This window comes from Prionailurus bengalensis, chromosome B1 (genome assembly GCF_016509475.1).
Source record: "Prionailurus bengalensis isolate Pbe53 chromosome B1, Fcat_Pben_1.1_paternal_pri, whole genome shotgun sequence".
Classification (NCBI taxonomy): domain Eukaryota; kingdom Metazoa; phylum Chordata; class Mammalia; order Carnivora; family Felidae; genus Prionailurus; species Prionailurus bengalensis.
The window spans coordinates 93,626,433-93,651,086 of NC_057344.1; positions in this window are offsets into that span (position 1 = coordinate 93,626,433).

The following is a 24,654-nucleotide window of genomic DNA, read 5'->3' on the forward strand; positions in this document are numbered from 1 at the left end:
TCCAGTGATGGATAGTTGTTTCCATATCTTGGCTGTTGTAAATAATGCTTCAGTGAAGATGGTAGTTCAGATGTGTCTTCAATATCCTGTTTTCATTTCTTTGGATTTATACCCAGAAGTGAAATTGCTGGATCATATGGCAAGTAATTCAATTTTTACTTTTAAATTTTTTTTAATGTTTATTTTATTTTTGAGACAGAGAGAGACAGACCATGAATGGGGGAGGGGCAGAGACAGAGGGAGACACAGAATCAGAAGCAGGCTCCAGGCTCTGAGCTGTCAGGACAGAGCCCGACGTGGGGCCCGAACTCACAGACCGCGAGATCGTGACCTGAGCTGAAGTCCGACGCTCAACCGACTGAGCTACCCAGGCGCCCCTTACTTTTACAGATACATCTATTCTGAGTCCCATAGTAGCTGCACCAGTGGCTCTACCAGTGTATAACGGTTCCCTTTATTCCAAATCTTCACCAACACTTTCTTATCTTTTATAATTTGATGACAGCCATTCTAGCATGTGTAAAGTGATTTTTGACTGTGGTTTTTATTTTCATTTGCCTGATTAGTGATGTTGAGCAACATTTCATTGTCATTTATATACACAGTGGCCATTTATATGTCACTTTTGGGAAAATGTTTATTTGGTTCTTCTGCCCTTTTTAAGTAAGATTTTTTGTTGTTTTCGTCATTGAGTTGTAAGCATTCTTTACAAATTTTGGATATTAACCTTTTAACAGATATGTGATTTTGCAAGTTTTTTATCCCATAGTTTGCCTTTCCATTTCGATGATGGCTTACTTTGCTGCACAAACTGAAAATTAAGAATTTTTGTAATAAAAATATGTTGACGGTTGTCAGATGCTTTTTCTACATCTATTGAAATGATTAGATATTTTTATCTGTCACCTTGTTAACGTGGTGTACCACATGGTGATTTGTGGATGTCGAACAATGCTTGCATCCCTGGAATGAATCCCACTTGACCATGTTGTATGATCCTTTCAATGTACTGCTGAATTTGATTTGTTAGCATTGTTTCATTTTGCAGTAAATATGGTTCGTAGTTTTCTGTGCTGCTTTTTTGAAGTGGACAAATTAGTTGAAAATACATAAAAAGTAATATGCAGACATTCATTCCTAAATAAAGAAAAAGAGTACGCATGCAGGTGTCTGACTCATAAATCCAATTTGTCAGCATTTTTAATAGCTTATGTTTGTCAATTTTTTGCGTAGCTATTCTGGTTTGTTTACATATATATTTATATATTTTAGCTTCATGCTTGTCACTGTTTCACATAATAGTTATTTAAATTATCTGGCTACAGTCATAATTACACCTGATACAAATGTATTTGGGAACAAAACAACCAACTTTTGGCATACATATAAGCAGTGGGAGAAGAAGTGTGTGAGCATAGGAGAAAGGGCTAGCACAAAACATGCGCCCTGCCAGGGGCCAGGTAATCCTGGCAGTTGTTGAACAGGAATTGGGAAGACATTCAAAAGTACTTCTGCCTTGGATGCAAACATGAAGGAAATAAATAGTAGTATTATAAATAAGACTTACTATTTTACCAGAAGTAAAAAAAAAAAAAATAGAAAAAGAAAAAGAAAAAAGAAAGAAAGAAAAAGAAAGCAGAGAGGGATAAAACGAAGTGGGAAAATGAGAGACTGATGGGGCGGGGTCTGCTTTGTCTGTCAACTGCCCAAAAGTGGCAATTATACCATAGCGTACTTAGTAATCATTGTTTTATTTGGCTAAAGTACACTTCCAAAGATGTGGAAAAGTCTGACTTAGTTTAGTAAAGTAACACTTTCTCTTGAAAAATTTTGGCACTAGAGAGTATATACAGATAAAAAGAAGCAACATATATACATTTTTTTCTTTTTAAAAAGCCACATATATTAACTGAGTCAAATATTAGAAATTGACATTCATTTATTTGTTAAAGTACCTAACAGAGATGATCTTTGATTTTCCAATTCTTCGGTAACCAATAATCTTTACTTTAACATAGCAGGTAAACTGATGGAAGAATAACATTTAGATATCAATAACAACAGAATTCTTTTTTACGTGAAACTTTCAAGAAAAGAAGTGAAATTAAAACTAAACAATGCTGCAGTCTGTCAGTTTTAGATGTTATTTTCAATTAAATGTTTCTTCATGTCTAGCAAAAATCCTAACAATTAAAACAAGTGTTATTTTGTTTCCATGAACTTGAAATTGATTTTGCCATTATTTCAAATCATACTTAATTTAGTTTTTCAAGATTTAAGAAATTAAAGAAGTGTGTGAAAAGAAAACAATTAAATAGAAAATAAAATGATCATCGAAGTAATAGGCAAGAATTTGTTGAGTAATGCCTATATATTTTCTCATATATATATATATATATTTTTTTTTTTTTGGTTGTACAAATTTCACTCTCCTAAACTGCATTTGCAATGAACTCAGCTATAAAATTTGTCAGACTGCGAATGATAATTGTAAACATGTCTGGTAGTGCCCATTGCTTTATTTGTGGGGGTTAGAGCTGAGATGTTTCAATACATCAATACATATGTTTGTTATTTATTTAAGAAGTCTATCATACATACTATACATGCACACTTGTTATTTTTAAATTATTACATATTTCACTATATTATAGAAAGTATTTATATTAGAATTAGTAAGTATAAATATTATATAGCAGAGGAATTATCTCAAATGAGGATCATATTACATGACTAATGCACAGAGAAATAAGTGATTTATCATGGGATCCATTTAAGATAAGACAACAAAACCCTAGCTTTGGAAGTGCAAATGGTCCCCTAATTTTGAAACATGATAGGTAAATTATCATATGGTAAAACATTTACCACACATAACAAAATGAAAAACTCAGGGGAAAATTTTTTTGGCTGACAAAGAGACAGTTCTCTGTAGAGACTCTGTTTGTCTTTTATTATTTCACACAATAATCTGTTCCTACACCAAGGAGGAAAAAAAAGAAGTTTTTTAAAAAGGCAAAGAGGTACCTTCAAAAAAGTCAAAAATTTACATATTTTTAAGTAATAATAGTTAGAAAAGGAAGTGGAAATCAGTATGTGATTTCAAATGATTGCATAGTTTTAGAAACTATTATAAAGAAAATGTGACCGAGCTTCCTGTTTTCAGTTGCTGAGAGGTTTAGAATCAAAGGTAGCATCTGTACAAAGAGACAGTCATTGTTATGGTAAATGCCTTTTAAAATTGGACTAGGTAGTAAATAGTCACACATTTTTTAAAAATATTAAAAAAGGTCTTCGTTTGAATACCTACAAAGAACCTGACTTACATATGCAGCAAAAGAAATCTAAAAATATTTTACTTTAAAAATTGCAAAAATTAATTTTCTGATATTAAATTCCTTTTAGTGAAAATGAAGGCAATTTGAGACATGGTGCACTTTAAGAAATATCTTTGTAAATAATGTTTACTAAAACAGTAAATGTAAATCTAAAGAATATGGTGTGTAGTGAATATAAATTATTGAGAATATCATGGTGATTACATATGTTTTTGAAATTATCTATCACAGAGTTGTCTTTACAAGTAAACAAGATGTTTTAACAAAGGCAAATTGGAGTCTTCAAATATCACCTTTGAGAGGGTTAATAGTCAATTGATAGGTGATTCAGTACAGCTGCTGGTGAATAAAGGTATATTTACAATCAGTATTTGATATGATTAATGTATTTCATGCTTACATGCATGGAAATCTGCTACATTTCCGAAAGGAACATGTGAGATTTCTTCCTTTCCATTTTCCATTTATTCTTCAGTCATACTGGTATATTTGCGTGATAGTTTCTCTATTTCATCTTCAAACTTTGTAAAGTGTATGCAGAACTTAAGTGTGTAAAAAGTTACCATTGGCCTTTGAGATTGGAATATGATAGAAAGTATGCTTTTCTATTCACTATTAAAAATCCAAGCTACTGACGAATTTTACACCGCACTAACTTAGAGAGTCAGAGAAAATGAATGGAAAGGAGCTTTTGTGGTTGGCAGACTTTGGATTAAATCTATCACAGCTATTAATAAATGTGCTTCATTAGATATATTACATAGCCTATCCTAGTTTCGGCTAATCTTTCTTCATTTAACCCTTCATTCAATTTAATATAATCCTTCTTTCCTTCCTGCCTACCTACCTTTCTGCTTTCATTAATGACTAGCTATTCTATTCAGGTATTTCTGAAACTTGTGATGGATAAAGTAATACACAATTTTAACAAAATCCTTACCCTAATGAAACTACATTTGCTCAGCAACTAATTAAATGTTAGTGCCATTTTATGAAGAATGGGAAGAAAGAGATTAAGGAGTCAAACGTTCTGATGAGATATTTATTAGACATCTGATTTCTAATATTCGGTAGACTTTCTAACAATGAGAATGTGGACCTCATGAGAAAATGCATACATTTGAGAGTCATTGGTTAATCAAAAATATTAAAGATTAATGACGCTCAAATTCACCTAAGTTGAATGCATGAGGGGAAGAGACAAAGACGAGACTCAGAAGGAGGAGACATTAACATGAAAGAAAATGAGAACAGTCCGGGAGTCTGGGAAGTCCAGTAAAGCAATAATTATCAAAAGAGAGTGGTATATTCTGCCAAATATTGTGTAAAGTTTGAAAACAATAAAAAATAAAAATCGACTAGGAAGTTTGGTAAAATGGAGAGTATTGGTGATCTTAACAATGTTAGTTCTCGTGAAGTGGCAGAATTTAAAAACGGACTAGAATGTGTGAAGAGAAATTAGAAAAGTAGAGACGGTAAATACAGAAAAGTCTTTAGAAAAAAGACTAGAGCAAAGAACAAGATTAATGCTGGAAGTTCCCAGGGTAACATGGGGTCAAGGGAGAGTAAAATTTATAATTCAGCATCAAGAGAGAATGATTTATGGATAAAGTCCTTGAATGGAGAAGAGACAATTGCATCCAATATACAAGTGGGAGACTAGGTCTTAGAGTAGAGCACGGAGAGCTAATGTATCATAACAAGAAGAAAAGCAATGTTTCTGGGTGTGTGAGGGATACAGATGTAAAGATGGTGGTAGATATGTGAGTAGGAATATTAGGGAGGTCGTTTCTAAAGGCCTTCATTTTGTCATTGAATCACAGGAAATGACTATAGGCAGGGTGGACAATACTGATGGTCTAGGCTAAAAGCAGATGTTAGGGTTGGGTTTCACTTCCTCAGTCTATGGGAGAAGAAACTCTAAAAGAAATGTTCAGAGACATAGATGTGGATAATCAGAAAGCTCCTAGCATTCACTTAGTATTATTTGATGAGCAAAAGTATCTTTGAGAGAATGAAATGGGATTTCTCAATAATTTGACAGATACAAGGTATCCTCTCCCTGGAGATAGTCTCAGTTACGATTACAATTAACTCAGACCTCATCTGTGCTCGTTAAACGTGGATTCTTCTAGCATAGAATTATGGGTTAATTTTGCCCAATTTCAAGTCATCAGAAAGATTGATTTGTAATCTAACTGTGCATAATCTATCATCTGAATATGTGGTTACAAACCAGTAACCCTAGGGGCACCTGGGTGGCTCAGTCATTTGAGCGTCCAACTTTGGCTCAGGTCATGATCTCACAGCTCCTGGGTTCAAACCCTGAATCGGGCTCTGTGCTGACAGCTCAGAGCCTGGAACCTACCTTGGATTCTGTGTCTCCCTCTCTCTCTGCTCCTAAACCACTCACATTCTGTCTCTGTCTCTCTCAAAAATAAATAAACATTAAAAAAATTTTAATAAATGAGTAACCCTTAACTAATTCAGACTAATGGACAAAGCAAGCAATCAGCATAAGTGAAAAAACTATATCGTAAATTTTGTTTTAAACAAATGCTGTTTTAAGTGTCTTTTGAAACTAGAACCAGCCCAGGAATAATACTTAATAACAGTCATTTGTTGAAAGATGAATATTGCCAAAGACTTCATACAGACTGCTTATAATCTACTCATTGATTTTAAAAGGGAGTCAATATTATTATTACTTCATAAGAATGGAATCTGAAATTCAAATTATGTAATTTAATTACGTTTATATAGCTGGCAAGTTACAATGCCAGAATTAAGCATAATTCTGTCTGAAACTAATAACTATGCTCTTTTTACTACACGCATTAAGGTACCAAGCATATGAATTTTCTATTAAAATAATAAGAAATTATTTGTGAACAGGTAATAATAGGTTAAAATATGACACAAATGTAACATGTTTTTATTTATCATTATCACACAAGTGATGTATCATCTTTAATACTTGAGTCCTTGCAAACAGTTTATTCTCTAAAGATATTTTTCTTACTTCTCCTCCAACATGTTTATGCTTTTAATTTAATGCTAATATGGTATGTTTTAACCTGAACAAGTTAAATACTTTACGAGTGGAGTCTCAATTGATACAATTTTGTTATTCAATTGGTACCATATTGAGATCCCTGTTTCGCCCCACAAACCAAACTCTAATATGTTATTAACAGAAAATTGTCTTTCTGCATCAAATTTTTCAAGTTTCCTCAGCAAAGTAGCCATTACAAAAGTTATATTTAAACCTAACACTGTGAACTTAAGTGTCAGAGGCAAAGAGAAACTATTGTATTTGCTTTGAGCATTCCACATCGTAATAAAGGATATTGGATGCAATTCAAATCTAACTTCATTTGAGAATAACCCCAGGCATTCTGTGCCTGTATTTCTTGTAATTTGGACTGGCTATTGGAAACTCATTCAGTTTTGCCTCAAAGCACCCACTAACATCAGACCAAAAAGCACAAAAACTATTATGTGACGATGAGCCTCTTTAGACCAGACACAACAGGTATGGGCAATTGTATAGTGCTGGTGACTCACTAAAAGAAAAACAAAATTCTCTTTCAGAAGGAGTGACCTGTGAAAATAATTACTTAAACTAAAAATAATTTTCATAGTTTAGCAAATAGAGTTGAAGGCAATCAAAATCATATCTCATACAATCTTTAAACATACATTTTTTTTCTTTATAATAGGGCTTCTTTTCCTGTATTTGAGTACAAATACTTTGAGTAGTCGCTCAGATACACTGTTTTTGTATCCCTCACAGAATTTACCATGGTGCTTGGCATATTAATAATCATCCCTTAAATACTGTTGAGTTGAATTACATTTAGTAACAGTTAAAAGGTGTTTTGAATGGATAACTTAAAACAATACTACTAGATAAATTACTACTGAAGCACTTCCAGATAATAATATCATGACACATCTTTAGCCAAGGTAAGAAATAAATGTGGGAGTAAACAATAAGGAGGTTAAGTTCAAATTTAGAATTTGATAGACAATAGAGATTGCTTTTTAGGTCTAAGTATTGAAGGATTGATATTCATAAAATTTTGAGGTCTGAAGTTATTTGTAGAAATGTTTATTAGATATTCTAATCAAGAGATTAAAATGTTTGACAACTGTAGAAAATGTACAAGTGAGACATTTGTTGAACTTTTCCTGAAAACATAGAAATAACCATGTCTTAGCCTCATGCATGAAAGTGTATGGTAAATATAAGCAGAGAATTTCTATTTTTATCACAATATTTTGGTTGTCACTGAAAAGGTGTGGTCAATTTATGCTACTTATTTGTTATTGTTCAATATATAACTTAAGGAACAAAGCACATTTATTTTTTGCAATTAAAGGAAAGATGTGTTGTCCCAGGTAAAATTGTAATTTGGATAAATTTTATCTCGAGTGTCTCTTAATTTTCTTGTTAACATTTTTTTTAATGTTGCCCAAATAAAGTCTTATTTCCACAAATCACTACTTAGGAAAGGATTTTTTGGTGAGGCCAACGTTTCAGTGACATAGTACATTTAGAAATGCTCTACTCTGTTATTAAGGAATATGTCTAGAAGTACGCCTCAAATTGAAAGTTTCTTTTTAAAGCTCCTGGGTTAATGGTGTCTTTTTCAGATTTCTCTGGCATGGTACAATGTTTGTGATTGCTAAGCATTCTTAATAAAATAAGTATGCAAATCTTCTAATAACTGAATAGAATTATTCTCTGAACAATTTCCCAGGTGTTACTGCTATGCTTTGTTATTAAATATTTAATGCCACCTATTAAATCCTACACAAAGTCAAACAATAAGCTCACATAAACTAATATTTAATATAGTACTAATAAACTTAAGAATACATAAAGGAAAAAAATACATTTCAGGATAAACAGACTCTGAGGTTTCCCTGCATTACTTGGTAAAATTTAGGACACAGTCTCAAGAAAACATTTTTTTTCCCCTTCTTCTGCATCAACTCATCTACGAACCAATTTATTTCTGAAATAGGCCCCTGGGGCAGACTGGTTGGTGACTGTAATGGGGATATCTGGCTGGCCACTCAAGGAAATTGCTATGGACTTTTAATCTTATTTTGATTAAGTTCCGTGTAGATTGTGTCTGCCAGGCTAACACTAACATTACTGTTTCTGAGCTCCTTTGGCTGCTGCTAAACTGAGTCTCATTTATTTTTCCTACTTTTTCAAGGTTATGTTGAAACAATATTACCCATTTCGTATAAATAATATATGTTTATGTTTTAAATTGTGCTAGAAACTGACATGTTAATAAAGACACCATATTTAACAAGTCACAAGTTTACGAAAGTCACTTTTTGGGGGGAAAATAATTTTAGGCTAAAAGAAGAGAAGAAAAGAAAATCCCTATAGGAAAAAACAACAATATCTTCATGTGTTTAAAGTTGCAAAATGATAATTTTTTAAGGAAAATAAATACGGTTTTAAAATAACTAATCAGGGGCTCCTGGGGGGCTCAGTCAGTTGAGCATCCGACTTCGGCTCAGGTCATGATCTCGCAGTTTGTGGGTTCCAGCCCCACGTCGGGCTCTGTGCTGACAGCTCGGAGCCTGGAGCCTGCTTAGGATTCTGTGTCTCCATCTATCTCTGCCCCTCCCCCACTTGTGCTCTGTTTCTATCAAAAATAAATAAAATGTAAAAAAAATTTTTTTAATGAAACAATAAAAATAATCAAAGAGATGTTAAGTGAACAGAAGCATCAATATGGACAAAGTATAGGTTTAATTTTTACCTGCTTTCAGCAAATATGTAATCAAGATAAAAACAACCTGATGTGCTCTATCATCTTGTAGCAGATAAACACTAGTTGATTGTCCACCCATCAATACATTCCTCTTTGCTTCTTCTAAATAGAATCCCATTATTATGCAAGTATCTACTCTCTCTTCAAGCAGCATCCATGAATCAGGGGACTCTCATCCCCCACCAAAGGGAAGAGATGGGTAAGCCCTTTCCCTTTGTTGCCTCAAAGATTCCACAAGAAATCAGACTTACATCATATAGTTTATGGCATAGCTTCCAGATTAATAATGGTTCATGGGTAGGCAGGTGACCTAATCTGGCCTAAACAGATCAAGAGATGGACTTGTGTTCTGCTACTGGAATTTCCTGTCTCCTTTTCACATATGAATACCAAAGCATGTTGCACCAGTGTTTATCAGAAAAAAAAAAAAAGACTTAATATGAAAAGCTTCCATCTTTAGTACATGATACCATAATTCAATTACTGTTGAAACAAAGTAAGGATTTCTGTCTTATGTCTTGAAAGCATTTTGACATTTCTGGTCTTACATATCACTTCTCAGACTTACCTGTGGTTTAAGAGCAAAACTTCTCAGCTATGGCAGTAGCACACTGGTGTGAAAGATGTGTTACACAACAGGTGACATCTGGTCCCAGTAGCTGTTAAACAATCAGGTGGACCCCTGCAACGCCAGAATCTTCAGGTCACTTGTTTTCAGCCACGAGCAGTGTAACCTATAACTATTATTAACTTATTTGAAAGCAGTACGGTTGCAATAATAATCAAGTGTTGGCCTAGAGGTTCTGCTTTATAATTCAAAACAATTCAATGGGTCATAGTTGAGTAGGTAAGAGGATTCTAGTCATTTCTTCAAATATAGTAATTTCATATATTGTCTACACTAGAAGAAACTAATACTATTCTAATACACACTTACTCATTCAGAATTTGTTGAGGTCCAAAAATAGTTTACAGCTCTACAAAAAAATGTGAATTCTTCTTATAAACCTTTAATAGAAAATATTTTGCTTGATTTTTCTGTATCTACTAACTTTATAAAGAATTAATAAAATTTCACAGTATACTTAAAATTTAACAATATATTAAAATAGTCTCACAAATTAAAATTTTAGCCATTATAAGTTGTCTTATAGTTTATTCTTTGAGAATTAGTTTTAAATCATTGCTAAACTACATATTTGCTTCTTAAAAACTCTTTCCAAGCTGGTTTCAAGGTCAATTATTCCTAAGGATATGTACTAGTTACTATGACATTAACTGGGTATTAGTTACCGACATTTTCATCAAAACTATGCAAAACCATCTGAGGGCATACAGGAAAGTTCCATTTTCAAATTGGTGGGTAGTTGTGGTACTCAACAGGTTTTTGTCTTTTTTTTTTCCTTCTGCAGAGCTCCTTTTTAATCTTTTAAAGCATTTCCCAAACCTATTTACATCTAACTTTTTAATCGATTGGATGACATAATATATAACAGTATAAGCATACTACTAATTTGAATGCATCAAGAATGTTGAATCCTCAAAAAATGAAATAAGCCCCAAAGCTGAATTTGGAAAGAAAATTTCTACATTTGGAAGTAGTAGAAGTAATCATTCATATTACTTCTAATCAGTACCATTGATTTTATTCCTAGTCTTGGAGTTGTCTCATTTTCTCATTGCGTAATAGGCACAAAGAGTCCATTACAATCTCTTATTTTTCCTTTCTTTAACTTCAAAGTGTTATTTATGTTTTTAATTTATTTTAAAATTTCAATGTAATTAAATATATCAGACGTGACACTCTCTATACACACACATTATATATCATCTTTCTATATACCTTTGGAATACCAGCACTTTATACAGAAGTGATTGCTTGAGAACTCACATTCCTGAGGATGCTCCTGACCATGAAGACACCTGTGCCCAGATTCACACTGTAAATGCTGCAAAGTCAGCACACTCATGTTTTATTCATTCTATAAATGCTTTAACATAGACACAAATAAAGCCTTTCCTTTGGTTTCCATCAACTTAGCTGGGATAGGCTGTAACTTTAAGTAACTTACTAGAGACCCACATACCAAGAGTGAACAAAAGAGAAATAAACTTAGGAAATAATCTATAAGTGTGTGTATGAGCACATGTGTGTTTTTGTCTTCCATCCTTAGGACTTTAAAGATCTGTACAACTTTAAAGTTGTATCATCTGTGTTCCTCCCCTATACCTTCTGGTCTTTATTGTTATGAGAACCACCTACTTAACACTGTGGGGCAGTTTGTACTCATTTATTCTCCTATACCCAGGTAATGGTGTCTCCACAAACACCAAGATAGAAATTCTCTCCCTACTTCCCATGTATTGTTTCTCTAAGGAGAATGGAGGGGCAGTGGTTAAAATTTCTATAAATTTTAGTAGGTATTGTTCAAGTGTTAAAGGTTAACAAAAAACAGATCCCTAAAAAATTCTGGTATTTCATAAATAAGAGAATGTTTTCTTCACCAAAATGATCAAAAATGTTGTCTGTCAAAGCAAACATGCAATGGTTAGTGGATGTAAGTAGTGGAGCAAATAAGAAATAAAGCAACTACTTAATAATTTTTTTACGTTTATTTATTTTTCAGAGAGTGTGTGTGTGCGTGAGAGAGAGAGAGACAGAGAGACAGAGAGACAGAGAGACAGAGAATCCCAAGCAGGCTTTGGGCTGTCAGTGCAAAGCCTGAGGCGAGGCTCAAACTCATGGTCTGTGAGATTATGACCTGAGCCAAATTCAAGAGTCATTTGGTAACTGACTGAGCCACCCAGGCACCCCTAAAGCAACTACTTATATCTCTTCATTTGTCTGTAGAGATATTTGCATATTTTCCTTTTCTCTTTCTTTTACTAATATCCATAAAATGTAGAATGTATTTGAGGTATTTACAATTTAAGCCAGAGTTTATAGAATAAAGAAATACAAACATGGGTTTGAAAAGTGATCTACACATTACTAGTGGTCTTGGACTTGAAGCTGAATATAGGAGTAACGTGATTTGACATTTTCTTCTTTAGAAAATGGATGAGTGTGATTTTGGTTTTATAAGGAATAGTTTGTTTTAGTGACTGGAATTTTTATTTTTTTTTGTCTGAAAGAGAATATGTTTTCTTCTAGGACACATGGGCATTTGTCAAGCTTCCAACACTTTCTTTTCCTTTTTCTTTTATTTTTTTTTTCATATTTATTGGAAAAAAGGAACTGAGATATAACCAGCCTAAGAAAAAAGTAAATCCTGCCATTTGAAATAACATGTATGGACCTTCAGGTCCTTATTGCCAAACCTTTCTTTTATTTAGGAATCCTAATATAGGGCCTTCCAGTTTCAAAGCTCTTTGTGATTATATTTTCCTCTTTCTATCACCTGGAGGTTAAATTGTGGAACAGACTTAAATATGATGGGTTAGCCCCTCACTTCTGTGACTTTTTCAGGGGTAAAAAATAGGTACACAGTCTGAAATTATTCATGATGACCAAATAGATATTATAGCTTGACAAATGAATAATTTCAGACTCTTCACCAAGTCACCTCTTCAAATATAGTAATTTCATATATTATCTATACCAGAAGAACCTAATACTGTTCTAATATATACTTACTTGTTCAGAATTTGGTGAGGTCCAAAAATAGTTTACAGCTCTACAAAAAAAATGTGAATTCTTCTTATAAACCTTTAATAGAAAATATATTGCTTGATTTTTCAGAATCTACTAACTTTAGAAAGAGTTAATAAAATTTCATAGTATGCTTAAAATTTAACAATATATTAAAATAGTCTCACAAATTAAAATTACAGGAGTTATAAGTTGCCTTAGAGTTTATTCTCTGAAAATTAGTTTTAAATCATTGCTGAACGACATATTTGCTTCTTAAAAACTCTTTCCAAGCTGGTATCAAGGTCAATTATTCCTAAGGAGATGTACTAGTTACTATGACATTAACTGGGTATTAGTTACCGGCATTTTCATCAAAACTGTATGCAAAACCATCTGAGGGCATACAGGAAAGTTCCATTTTCAAATTGGTGGGTAGTTGTGGAACCCAAAAATTTCCAATAAACTTGAAAAAACAGTAAAAGAAGAAGAAAAAGAAAGTTTGGAAGCTTGACAATTGAATTAACTTCTACAAAATTGTGCATTTTAATTTTTTATATACTATTGAAAGAACTCAAAGGTGAATTTTTGCCTAAGAAGTGAAAGGTTATTCTCTTTCCATCTGAATTATATCTTTTAGACTTCATTTAGTGAGGTTTTAATGATGCCAAATTACCAGTCTTGGTTTTGTTTATGTTAAATAGCTATTTCACTTTTATTATTGGAATAAATTTTTATGAATATAAAATTCTGCATTTTAAAAAATTACTCCAGTTACAATTCCACCTTATTGGAATTTCATTTTTTATTGAGAAATTAATTCCAGTCTAATTGTTGCTTCTTATGTGTTTTTTTAAATTTATTTATTTAAATTCAATTTAGTTAACATGCAGTGTGGTATTGGTTTTAGGAGTAGAACCCAGTTATTCTCTAACATATAACAACCAGTGCTCATCCCGAAACGTGCCCTCCTTAATGCTCATCACGCATTTAATGCATCTCCCCACTAACCTCCCTTCCAGCAACCCTCAGCTTGTTCTCTGTATTCAAGAGTCTCTTATGGTTTGCCTCCCTCTCTGTTTTTATCTTATTTTTTCCTTCATTTCCCCTATTTTCATCTGTTGTGTTTCTTAAATTCCACATGAGTGAAATCATATGATTTTTGTCTTTCTCTGCCTGACCTGTTTAGCTTAGCATAATATGCTCTAGTTCCATCCACATTGTTGTAAATGGCAAGATTTTATTCCTTTTGATTACTGAGTAGTATTCCAACGTGTGTGTGTGTGTGTGTGTGTGTGTGTGTGTGTGTATACACCACATCTTTATCCATCCATCAGTTGTTGGAAATTTGGGATCTTTCCATAATTTGGCTAATGTTGATAGTGCTGCTATAAACATTGGGGAGCATGTGTCCCTTCGAATCAGCATTTTTGTATCTTTTGATTAAATACTTAATAGTGTAATGCTGGGTCGTAGGGTAGTTATATTTTTAATTTTTTGAGAAACCTCCATACTGTTTTTCAGAATGGCTGCACCAGTGTGTATTCCCACCAACACTGTAAAAGGTTTCCCCTTTCTCCACATCCTCCCCAACATCTATTATTTCCTGTGTTGTTGATTTTGGCCATTCTGATATTTGTGAGGTGGTATCTCATTGTGGTTTGACTTATATCTCCCTGATGATGAACGATGTTGAGCATCTTTTCATGTGTCTGTTGACCATCTGCCTGTCTTCTTTGGAAAAGTGTCTAATCTTGTTTCCTGCCCATTTCTTAACTATGTTGTTTGTTTTTTGGGTGTTGAGTTTGATAAGTTCTTTCTAGATTTGGGATACTAACCCTTTATCTGACATGTCATTTTTAAACATCTTCTCCCATTTAGTTGGTTGACTTTTAGTTTTGATGATTGTTTCCTTCACAGTGCAGAAGCTTTTTATCTTGATGATGTCCCAATAGTTCATCTTTGCTTTTGTTTCACTTACCTTAGGAGACATGTCAAGCAGAAGTTTCTGTGGTCAAGGTTAAAGAAGTTTTTGCCTGTGTTCTCTAAGATTTTGTTAGTTTCTTGTCTGACATTTAGTTCTTCCATCCATTTTGAATTTATTTTTGTGTATGTTAGTGTCCAGTTTTCCCAACACCATGTGTTAAAGAGACTTTTTCCATTGGATACTCTTTCCTGCTTTGTTGAAGAAGAGTTGGCCATACATTTGTGGATCCATTTCTGAGTTCTCTATTCTGTGCCATTGATCTATGTCTGTTTTTATGCCAGTACCATGTTGTCTTGATGATTATAGCTTTCTAATACAGATTACAGTGAAGAATTGTGATGGCTCCAGCTTTGTTTCTTCTCTTTTATCATTACTTTGACTATGTGGGGTCTATTCTGGTTTCATAAAAATTTTAGGATTGTTTGCTCTAGCTCTGTGAAGAATGCTGGTGTTATTTTGATAGAGTTTGCATTGAATGTGTAGATTGCTTTAGGTAATATGGACATTTTAACAATATTTTTCTTCCAGTTCATGAGCATGAAATGTTTTTCCATTTTATTTGTGGCTTCCTCAACTGTTGCTTCTTTAGAGTTAGTATATCTTTTATTTACAGGCTGCTTTTAAGATTTTTCTCTTGTGTTATTTTCTGCTTTTCACTTATCTTGAGAACTTTTCAAACAGTTCTCACCTTGTTGGGAATCTGTCAGACCACTTAACACTGTTTATATTGTCTTTCATCAGTAGTTAAAAGTATTGACCATGATGACCATGATCTCTTTAGTTATTGCCTTTCTCCTTTTAACTCTATCTTCTTCTGGGGTAGCTTTTAATTCGATTCTCTGTATCTTTTAACTTTTCTTATATTTTCTTTCATTTTATTTCTCCTTATTACATGTGGGTTATTTCCTAGTAGTTTTCCATTATTTTTAGGTGTTCTTTTTTTTTAATCTGCCATATTTGCTTTTGTATTTCTCTACACACATCTTCCAGCTTGTATTTTGTTACTTTAATATTATAAACATAATTATTCCTTCCTTAAGTTCTGTCTGATAATTCCAGTGTTTGAAGCTATATTTTGTTTCTCTTGTCTTTTAGTTTGTTTACAGATTTTCTATTATATTATCAGACAATATACTGATTCTTCTCTGTCTCTCTATCCCTCTCTTGATCTCTCTCTCTTGCACACACATGAGACACAAAAACTCACACACACACACATAACACAAAAACACAAATAATATATTTCATACACTTGTGCCAGGCACAATTCTAAATGACTTATGAGATAAATTAATTTAATTATCAAAGTGAACCTACAAGTTAATTACTCTTATATTCACTTTACAGTTGAGGAAATAGAAAACACAGATAATAAATGACTTGGTGAAATTCACACAGCTTGTTCATGTAAATAATTTCTAAATACACCCTGAGGTCTAAAATTAAGGTAATTTTCTCCAGAAGCTTTGCTTTTGTAGGCATTTCTCTTTCCCAGACCACTTTAAACTGAGGTCAAAATTTGAGTCCCTGGACAACATAGATTTTATCCCATTCTACAAGTGTGTTCAAAGACTGCTTCATTCTTGTTTATACCCTTCATTGGATTCGATTGGGTTTTAATATTCTAGCTTAGTGTAAGTAGGTCTCTGGTCAGACTCTCCTTATATTAGTCATAACCTTTATTTTCTCTCTCTTTTAGCTGAGGAGTCCATTAAAACAAAAAGTTCATGTAGACTGGATACAAACATGACTTAATTATGTGTTAACTAACCTTCCTCAGAGTTCATCTTCTCTAACTGTTAAAATGTGTTTCTTTATAGCTTTGTTCTTCTTCCTTTGACTTTCATTGGATTGATTGAATGATTTCTTTTTTCCCATACATACACTTTTGACTTAAAGTAGATCACTATCAGTAATTTATTCCCTGTGACACAAATGTCTTATAATGTATAATCACTGATTTCCCGTTTCATTTTACAGGTATTTTAGTTTTTTCTAGTATTTGTTTTGCTGTGTTATTTTTGTTTACTTCAACGTAGCAAATGCTTTCTTGGGACTTGCCCACCTGTTCATATTTACTATTATCTTGCCTCTATTGATCATGTATTCTATCCACTCATCTATTTCTCATTGCTTCTGAAGTCCTCTCATACTTTAACAAAAAAAAACGTGATTTTTAAAATTGTTTCTGTTTTTTGTGTCATTACCAGGGGATTATAAGTCTTATATACTTTATCTTTCCCATAAGTAGAAGCAAACGATTATTATTGCATTCTTTCCAATATCTCTATTCTCTCTTTCTGGAACTCATTCTAGATGTTCCTTGCATCTGCCTGTTCTTTTCTCCATGTCTTTTGTCTTCTCATATTTTCTACCTTTTTGTTAATACTCTGCATTCTGAATAACTTCCCATATTTGCTCTCTAGATTATTGATAGAATCTTCAGCTAGCTATAAGCTACTTTTTAAACTGGTCAACAAAGCCTGAAATGTTTACTATTGGGCCCTTCAGAAAACGTTTTCTGGGGCACTGGGTGGCTCAGTTGGTTGAAGGTCCGACTTCGGCTCAGGTCATGATCTCACTGCTTGTGGGTTCAAGCCCCACGTCAGGCTCTGTTATGACAGCTCAGAGCCTGGAGCCTGCTCCAGATTCTGTGTGTCTCCCTCTCTCTCTGAGCCTCCCCCATTCATGCTCTGTCTCTCTCTGTCTCAAAAATAAATAAACATTAAAAAAAATAAGAAAGAAAGAAAATTTTTCCAACACCTGTTCTCGAATGATTTTGTACTCTTCTGAAAGCCTCAGTGTATCAATGACCAGAAAATGATATATCTGTTCATTTTTAGTTTGATGACTCAAGACAATTTAATAATAAATTTGAAGCCAAGGAATCCCTGATGTTACAAGTTCTCAGGAAAGAATACACATTTGTTTCCCCACCCATTGCTCCAGTACTGACAGACAATAATCCTCTTCATTTCTTTGTGTTTGGTTAATGAATATTTTTCTTACCTACCATTTCAGTTAGGTATAGTTATCAATCATCCTTTCATTAATGAGTGATAAACCCCAAATGTGTAAGTTTCTGTACTCTTCCCTCCTGCCATCCAGAAAAGTCAAAGCAATTGGACCTGCTGGTATTAAGTGTTGCTGGTATTTCTAGATGAGGTCATTTTCCTTGTTTTCTTGTAGTTTTAGCTATATGTATGTATAGAAATTCCTAGAATTTTTAATATTAGCATTTGTTATTGAGATTTTTCAGGTATGGGACGCCTGGGTAGGTAAACTAGCTTGGCATATAGACTACGTATAATTCTACAGTCCACATTGTACTGTTTTCAGAAATAAACTTAAATTTCCTAATAAGGACTATAAAAATGTTTGAAAGAAAAGCGCTTACTAAATATGATTATATAATATTCCTGATGTAAATAACAATTAGAAATTAAATGTGAGTTTTATTCAAATATAGACCATGAGATAAACACAAATTATACTTATTTTTAACAAAATAAGCTACAAGTAATACATTGTACAAATTATCTAATGCAATAATAGGTTCTCCTTTAATAAGTACAATGTTAGAATCATTAGAAAAAAATATGTTTTATATATATATACATACATATATATACATACATATATATTTAATTTTTTAAGTCTATGAGGACTTAATTTGATTGGTTTTGAAATAATAATTTCCCAACACAGTGTCTTGGCATGTTTCATTTACACAAGAGAAAACTCTTTAATTATAAGAGTTTTAATTTATCCTGGTAATTTCATAAGAAAAAACATGATTAACTACTTAGGAGAAATCAGTTTTACGGGTAATCATAAGTAGTTAAACCACACACACACACAAAAGAAAGAAATGAAAGAAAGCAAAGAACAAGCTTATGCATATAATATATAGAAAAAAAACAGTCTTTCAGTTAAACTAAAGTCAGTTTTAAAATATTTCTTTAGACACAATTGACTAAAATCTTCCTATTTTTGCTGAGTAACTAATAATTATATTTTAAAATTCAATTAACTCAACATAGCAATGGAATTTTAAGCAAACATATTATTTTAGAAAATAAATGATACATTTAGAGTGCTGACATTTAGCAAATGAAAGTTTTGTGAAATTTTTAATCTGTTTTAAAATCATAAATGTTAAAATTAATTAAATGGCAGATTTACTTAATGAAATAAAAACAGAAGAATATTTTAAATACTTAAAGGCTTCAGGAAAAGTTCTATTGTAAGTACTCTTTTTTCAATAAAGATCACAAATACCTAAATTTAAAATTGCTTCAACTAATAATGTGTGCTTACCTTAGATACCTAGCTCATGCCTCTGAACCCTGGATTCATTGTGTGATCACATGGTGAGTTTTGCAGTACTCATTTCTTGGTCTCACTGTAGTCTGATCAAAACAGAAATTTAGTTTTGAAGAAGATGCATGGGTGTTTGAAAAGTCTCTCTCTCTCTCTCTCTCTCTCTATATATATATATATATATTTATACGTATACTTTTATATATATACTTTACATATATATATACACACACACATATATATGTGTGTGTGTATATATATATATATATATGTATATATATATACTTTTTTATTTTGTTTTAAGGGACAGAAATCATGAGCAGGGGATGGGGCAGAGGGAGAGAGAGAGAATCTTAAGCAGGCTCTATGCTCAGCACAGAGCCAGATGCAGGGCTTGATCCCATGATCCTGGGATCATGACTGGAGCCAAAATCAAGACTTTGACACTCAACTGACTGAGCCACCCAAGCGTCCCAAAATGTCTCACATTATTCTAATATTGTGTGAGATTAAGAAACAATAAGCATAGCTAGGCTGCCTGTAAATACTCAACTTGCCTGAAATTATTATAAAGAGAGAAAATATTCATGAGAACATAAATGTAAGAATTCAGACATGACAGAATATTTCTTCCTTTGTTTCGAAATAAATTTAAAATTCTGAATTATACTTGAAATTTATAACAGAAATTGCTATAAATTTTTTTTGTATAAAATATTTAGTTGTTTTAATTTATACCTTTAAATTTGACTTTCAGAAATAGTAAAACTTTTGGTAGCTGCTATAAAAACTATCTTTACAGTGTTTGAGGAAAGACCAACAATAATTGTGTTTTTTAAGTCTGTACTTACATGATAAAATGCTATTTTTCTTGACTTTGGATAAAATAAATTTAAGGAAACTGATTGGATGCTTCAATTAAAGACATAAGTTTTTGCACAAAATATAGCATCGTTGTAATTTTACTTACTTTGGCTTCATTTGCAAAGGGTCACTAAATAGCCTGGATCTTTTGCAATAATTTATTACGGTGACTGAAGAGATTTGACTTTCTCATCTTCCTTATTTTATTATTTATCTTCTTATTTAAAATATCTTCCTCTATATTTTGCTTCCAATTTTTAACATTTCAATCTAGAGGGAGACAAATAATATTCCTGATTTTTAAGAGACGCTTTTATTATCCTCCTGTTTTGTAAATAAAAACAAGCAGTAATATGGTTTCAAAATATCAAAGTGCATTTCTAGTAATTCTACTGAAAATAAAATTATAGATAAGTAATATAAACTGTGGCAGCCCTGAAAAATAATAAAGGATGACATCAGCAGACCAGAAAATTTATAAATTTTGGAATAGATGAAGCAGATTGTATCCAGTTGATGGATAAACTAATAATTTTCTGTTACTGAATTTAGATCACAAAGCTTAATACCTGCTAATTGGCAAGTGGGCATGTTTCTCTAAGAGTGGCCCAGAAATTTTACAGTATCAGAGGATAAATCATTGGCAGCAGGAGAATTGTTTGCTAGTAAGAAAGGGAAAAAGTGCATAATTTTAGTCTAGAAATCCAACATTATTTTATTTGGCAGACAATGGCCATACTGGTTGAAACTCAGGTTTTACATGTTAGAAATTACCTCGTAAGCAAATTGAAAAATATGCCGCTACAAACCACCAAGGGACAGGAAAACATGGAGGGAGGAGTAATTTAAAGGAGAATAAAAAGAAAATAACTGTACAGAAGAAAAATTCCTTTAAAAACTTCAATTTTTCCTAGGCTTTTTAACTATAACTTTTTAAATACTATAGCTGTATGCATTAGTTTTATCATTATAACTGTTTTACTAGTCTGCTAGGGATGCCATAACAAAAAACTACAGAATGGATGATCTGAACAGAAATTTCTTTTCTCAGTTCTGTAAGCTGGAAGTTCAAGATCAAAGTGCCGGCTGGGTCCCTGTCTGGTAACCATTCCTGTCAGATTAGGGCTACACTTCTATGACCTCATTTAACCTTAATTACTCCTCTACAGGCCCTGTCTCCGAATATTTTCACACTGGGGATTAGGCTTCAATATATGAATTTGGAAAGGACACTGTTCAGTTCATAACAACAGTATACACAAGTCTTATAACTATAACTATACATGCTATATAAGGGTGATGGAAGATATGAATACTCTGAAATTAAAGACATAGTAGCAATAAAATCAAAGAGGAAAACAGTTGAAAGTAATAAACATAATGTTGAATGACACTTTAAGTAAAATTTTAGGAAATTTTCCAGAGTTCAAAGTAGGCAAAAAGAATTAGATGCTAAGCTGGGAAAAGAAGGGTGATGTAAGATTGAGTGATTTACAGTCAACCTAAACTTGGAATCTTCACATTCTTAAACAGATGTTTTGTTGACCCTTTAGAAATCTCCTTTTGCTTTTTTTTTTCTACAACCTTTGATCATATTTAGGGCACTGCAATCACTAGATGAACAGGAAACCACATGCTAAAGAAACCCATGGCTGCTGATTCTGGATAATGCAGTCATTTCTTTACAACAAGAAAGGATATCAAAGAATTATACGACATGTCAGGAAGGCCAGTGGTATAACAGAGCAATCAAATTAAGCATAGGAAATAACTAAAAGATAACAGATGTTAAGCAAAAGGCAGACAAAATATTTTACAGGAGTACTGACTTCTTAAATATTCAAAGGTATTGCTCTATAAAAATGAATATACTGTTACGATAAAGTGAAACTAGGGATTAACTGTGACTTTGGAAGTTAATACTGTGATATCTAAAATTACTTTTTTAAATCATTGGAAGGAGTCGAATATAATTGCAGCATAACTAAAGACTAAACAAACTGGAAATAGCTGAGTGAATATCCTAAAAGAAATGGAGAGGGGCTTGGGGAACAAAGTTTGGGAAATAAAGGGATTTACATAGAAACAAAACTTGTACTCTTAAGCATTAACTATTACATTATCAGCATATATATATAAAATATATGTATACATAATTTTTAAACTTAAACTTCTATGACCTAATATATGCCAAAATGAATTACATTAGAATAATTTTAAAAGAAATATATATAGGGCTCACTGGTGGCTCGGTTGGTTGAGGGTCTGACTCTTGATTTCAGCTCAGGTCATGATCCCAGGGTCCATGCTAAACATGGAGCCTGTTTAACATTCTCTCTCTCTCTCTCTCTCTCTCTCTCTCTCTCTCTCTCCTTCTGCCCCTCTCCCCTTCTCATGCTCTCTTTCTCATATATCTACAGATCAACATATAGAGATATCAGAAACAAAGGAAATCAGCATATAGAAATATCAGAAAGATATTTACAGATCAATATACAGAATGACTGTCCCATTATAACATTTTGGAAATACATCGCTTACCTGATTTTACAGATTCATAGCTAGAGAGTAATTTGCCTAAGGATGAATCATCTCATCATACCTGATTTAGATGTCTTTTAGATGAGACTTCATGCTAGAACCAGGTAAGACCTTGGGGGCTATGGGGTTGGAGTTAATGTATTTCATAAGTTATAAGGACATGGATTTAGGGGAACCAGAAGCAGAATGCTATGGTCTGAAAATTTGTGCGCCCCATTCATACATTGAAATCCTAAAGCCCAACATGATGTTATTAGGAGGTATGGCCTTTGACAGGTGCTTAGATCATAGGGTGGAGCCCTTAGTGTTCTTATAAATGATATGACTAGGTCCCCAGCCTCTTCTACCACGTGGAGACACAGCAAGAAGGCATCATCTATGAATCAAGAAGTGGGTTTTCACCAGCTACCACATGGAACTTGTTTGTGCCAATCTGCTGCTTGGCCTTCCCAACATCCAGAAGCATATGAAATAAATTTGTTTATAAGCTATCCAACTTAGTAGTATTTTGTTATAGCAGCCTGAATAGGCTAAGACAGCATATGTTTAGCTGGAATAGATAGGATCAAATATTTCCCAAAGTAGTTTCACCCATTTATACTCAATCAGCATCATTTGAGAGCTCCAGCTGCAAGGTCATTTTGGAATAGTCTTCTTTTCTTTTAGCAATTTATATGAATATTTGGGTTGTGGATACATGCTTGTTTATGGACACTCCAGGATTTTTTAAGCTAATTTTACCTAAACTTTTGATCTGGGCTAAAAGAACAAGCCCTGAAGTTAATTCTGAGAGATAAGATCATTAGATACCATCCTCTGAGATTTAACCCCCCCAGGGGTGTATGTTTACATTTCAAGAGAGAATGAGACCCTGTAGAGATATCACAGGGGGTTGTGCAGCTGAAGACTCAGGTTTTAGTCTTCCCCTGAAGAGATTTATTTGCATTCCAAAGAGCTAGAGTAAGACCTCAAAATTCTTCCCATGGTGTCACCATGGAGACACTCTCAGGAGGTGTCAGAGAAGCTGGTCACTCTTTTACATAAATGCCCAGATTCTTTTTTCCAGGGTTCCTTGCCTCCTGTAGACCCCCTTATATGTAGGAGGAGATTTCATTCTCATTGCCCTGCTGCAGGGTAAGAACTGGGACAGCCAGGACCCAGGCAGAAGGCAGCCATTTTTATCTGTTCTCCATGTCCTTCTGGAGCCCAACACCATGGGATCTGGTCATATCTCAGAACAATCCATAATTCTGCACCTTTATGTTCTGACACCAAGTACATCTATGGAGTGAGCAGTAGAAAGACTCTTGACTGCTAGAAACAATTTTCATGGAAGAGGCTAAATCAAACACAGTGACTTCAGTGAACCCAAACTAAATGCATTCCATTATATAACTGTACTAAATTCACATAAAAAATGATTTTTAGCAATATATAGTAACATTGTTTCTAATATTATTTTCTATGACAAGCAAAGTTATAATTGAAATTCTTTTTACTGTACCCTTGTGTATATGTTGTGTATATGTATACTCATTATATGTGTAACACTAATTTTATTTATTTATACCCAAAAGTGCTGAGACACAATTATATATCATATTTTATACTGAGATATAAAATATAGACAGTAAATTATGCAAGGCATTGACAAATAGTAGTGTTTGAAAGTTTTTTTTTTTTTTTCCCTTACAGTTCTTGCCAACATTTATTTATTTCCCCAAATCCTGGGCTACCTACCATTTAACATTATTTTAACTCTCAACGATTTTTCTTGATACCTGGGTTTTTTTATCTGTCTGTATAAATTCTTGTTTCTCCTGAATGGCTTTTGAAAAGTCACTGTATGCAAGAGATATAGTTGGCTTCCTTCATATTTGAATTATAATAAACTGTTTTACTAAAAAAAGTAACAGAATAGAAACTAAAGCAGCATAGTGTTTTGCTTAATGATTCTAGATATTGATTACATGAACAAATTAAAAAGATTGAGAGAAGAGAACAAAGTCATTTTATACTGTCAGGAAAATAGAGGCATAGTAAATATCCAAAATTGTTTTCAGTTTCAATCATGTCACCATGTGTATATGCAAATGAGCTGATTATCAAAATTTCCATATAGAAAAAATGTTATTTTTAAAATTCATGAAAAGCAAATGCTACATA